Source organism: Cotesia glomerata, linkage group LG3 (assembly GCF_020080835.1).
Source record: "Cotesia glomerata isolate CgM1 linkage group LG3, MPM_Cglom_v2.3, whole genome shotgun sequence".
In the NCBI taxonomy this organism is placed as follows: domain Eukaryota; kingdom Metazoa; phylum Arthropoda; class Insecta; order Hymenoptera; family Braconidae; genus Cotesia; species Cotesia glomerata.
This window is the reverse complement of record NC_058160.1, coordinates 7044799-7048568: the sequence shown is the minus strand read 5'-3', so window position 1 is coordinate 7048568 and position 3770 is coordinate 7044799.

The window sequence follows — 3770 nt, the reverse complement described above, 5'->3', positions numbered from 1 at the left end:
TCGAAAAAAAAGTTTTTTAAGCATATGTATCTTTCGACTTTTTTTTTATTTTTAAAGAATTTCTTTTAAGTCAAGCAATTATTTTTTGTTAATTAATTTTTTAATGAAATTGAGAAAAATATCTGATGAAAAAAATTGAGTCATGCTTACTTTTTGATTTTTTATAGCTTAAAACAAATAGAATTTTAATCTCAAACTTATTTCAATACGACAACATTGTTTAATTCAATTATTGGTATACACATCATCACTTACATTATTCAATGTAGAGGAATAAATAATATAATAAAAATGATTATTTTGATTGTGATTAGCGAGGATAAATTTTCGATAAATATTCGATGTACGTTTCAAGCCGACAAAGTTAAAAATTTAATAAATTTGAGATCTATATCATTTATTTTGAAAAAAACAGAATTATTAGTAATTTACAAGTTTTTATAATCAATTTTGCTAAATTTACTGTAATCGTGGCGACTCAGTTAGTCAAAGTATGAAAAAAAAAATTTTTAAACATTGAAAAATATTTTAATACTGCTTCAACACCAAAAATTGATTTTAAATTAACACCGCTTTCGGTGTTAAAATATAACACCAAAAATTTTAACTCCTACACTGCTTGGACTCACACCAGTTGATTTATTTTAAAATGTACGAAGTCTACTAGAAGTGCAAATATGATTTTTTTACACTCTTAAATTTAACTCCAAACAGTTGCAGATTTTATTAACTCTCATGTTGCTTCAAGCCTTGGTTCCCCTTCTGGTCCTCTTGTTTTTTTTCTTGATCAGCCATTGGAGCGATCGATTATTACTTTTAAAAATTAATATTAATAACTTCGAAGGTATAAAATTAATCAACTTTTATTTGTAGAGACATTGATAGAAGTAAAAAAAAAACTGATTTTCGATAATTGAATAGACAAATTTCACTCGACTTCTGATAAAACAATAATCGAGTTAGTTTCTTATACTTTTAAATCTATAAAGACATTTGTTGCTATCCACAAAGTATCTAAATAAAATTAGTGAATACGATTTCCTTGAATTATTCAATTATACCATTGTCACACAATTATGATGTGAACTTACAACGGTATGTAGTGTATATTTATACTCAACTCTTACAACTGACAAGTCATTGTTGAACACGTGTTTCGTTAAATTACCTTCAAGTCTATTTTTCTAATTCCAAGAAAAACCATTTCCTACGACTGCGGGTTATTATCTGGTAGATAATATGCTTCTAAGGCAATTGTGAATTATCTTTATGTTTAGCAATATGTCTCTCTGTGTAGTGATATTAAATTTATCTAGAAACCTTATATTTTCTATTTTTCTTTTTTTATCATAAAAATTAATTCCGCCGAGTGTCTTATTCAAACAAAAGTGGTAGTATCAGGTAAAACATATAAATATATAAAATATATCAAAAACCGTTACCCAGAAATGTTAAGTCTGAACATTCATATCAAAGGTCATCCGTTGTCATCCTCCCTCAACGTCTAGAGGGTAGATTCGCGTCATACACCCAGCTATCATATCAAAATAACAAGAAAATAAAATAAAAAAAAAACAAAAAATGAAGAGTAAAAATAAAAATAAAAAAATAAGCGAAAAGCAGGATAAGAGAGAGAGAGAGAGAGAGAGAGAAGAAATATAAAACATCATTGGAGTGTCTACGTGTTGTACACCCGTTGCATGCCGGTTCTTTGCGTGGCTTTCGCGTGTATAGCGGGCACGACTACAGTGAGATCGCTACGGGCCGTATCGGTGTAAGAACCTGGGTTGATGGGATGAGAGAATCGGGCGTCCGGGACCCGGCGTCTACCCTCTGAGTTGATAGGTTGTTCGGGCGAGAGAGAACGGGAGGCCACGAGATAGAATTAGAGTGAGATGGAGCCGCCCGTTACACACGGCCAAAGCGAGGTGGGAGGGCGTGACAGAGAGGGTGTGAGGTAAGACAGAGACCGGTGAAAATGTGCAGGAGTCGACTCGACTCGACGATCTTCCTGAATAAAGTGTGTAAGAGGGAAAGAAGTATACAAGTACAAAGATATGGGAGGATAAAGGAGGCTAAGGAGGTAAAGGAAGGTGGAGCACAGAAACGAATGCCTGAGAGTTGGTTTCCTTTCGTTCACCTCCACTTGCTCCACTTGTATATGCCTTTGCTTCTACCTCTACCTCTACCTTTGCCTCTGCCTCTACCTCGGCCTCTGCTTTTGCTTTTGCTATTGCACTTGGTTTACCAAGAGGAGTACAAGGAGAGAAGAGACCCCGCACTAAATGAGAAGCTCTTGACTCGGCCACCACCTTCGGTAGGGAGCTGATGCTGATGCTGATGCTGATGCTGATGCTTTGAACAACTTTACCAGAGTGTTGTATGAGAGTTCAGTCCCTGTATATACGGGATTAAAGTATATAAGCGAGAGAAAATATAAATGGTAGGTTTCAAGTGAGATAAGAAAAGACAGAGAGAGAAGAGTGCCTAGCATCCAGGATCCAGTGAAGTAATCGTACTACCGTCAAAACTGCTACTGCTGGACGAGGAGGATCTTCAATTCTTATACCTTACATTACCGCGCCAATGGACCGAGCATTCTGCTATTGGTATACTGTATGCAATACTTTCTTCTGAAATAATTTCGTTTAAGTTTGCACTATTCTACATTTTTCGACAATATGCTTTTGATCTCTTGCGAAAGACGGGAGAAATAATACTGAAAATTACTCTATTTGATGTATATATTTATACTGTAAAGCAAAAAATAAAATTGGATGAAAAAGTGCATATGGACAAGATAATTGGCTCGGTTAAAGTAGATACAGTTATTGCTAATAAATTATTTTTGGTCTGCTTGAGAGTAAATGTTTTATACGTAATAAATGACATAAATTGGGCTACAGTATGAGGATTCAATTGTTCATTTTGAATGTTATTTACAGTAATGTTGAGGATTAATTATTGTGGAAAACAGAACAAAGAGTATAGAAGATTATGAATCTTTTTTCTTTAATTAGGAAAATGATGTTAAATTAATAGTTATCTGAATAAATTATGCTTTGAAAATTGAGCATATGTTTTTTCAGGGGATAAATACTTTCTTGTTCTACCTAATAGATTTATGGAAAATGAAATAATATTAACATATGATATATGATATATTTTTGGATTTTTTTTGTCAAAGAATAGGTTTTTTAAGTATTGAAAAAATTTGTGAAAAGATTATGTTATTGACAGAACATTTACATGAAATTGCTTCACTGATTTTTACAAATCGTTATTAGACAACAAAAAATGATCAAAATCAATTTTTTCGGTTTGGAACTACTAACGTAAAACAGAAAGTAAACTAAAACAATGTTTTAGTTGTACTTAGGTATTTTTGTTAAGCATGCAAGAGCCTATTAAAAGTTTATGACAATAAAAAAGTTCCAGGTATTAAAAATAAGTTCATAGATTCAACGGAACGATAGAATTACTTTCTTCAATTTAATTTGGAGAATGTTGTATGTGTATTAATGACTTTAAAAGTGTTAAGTTTTTACGATCGAGCATAAAAAATATCCGAATCATTTTTGAATAACTTAAAAAAAATATTTAATAAACTATGTTGAGGAATATTGATTATTTGTACTTATGCATATCTTAATAAAATCTTTTATCAATGTGCTCGGTATCAAAATTGATTTTGAATTTAGATTAAAAATTTTTTTGCTATCGCTTGCTTTAGAAATTTATTATTGCTTGATGCCCGAACTTATACAATT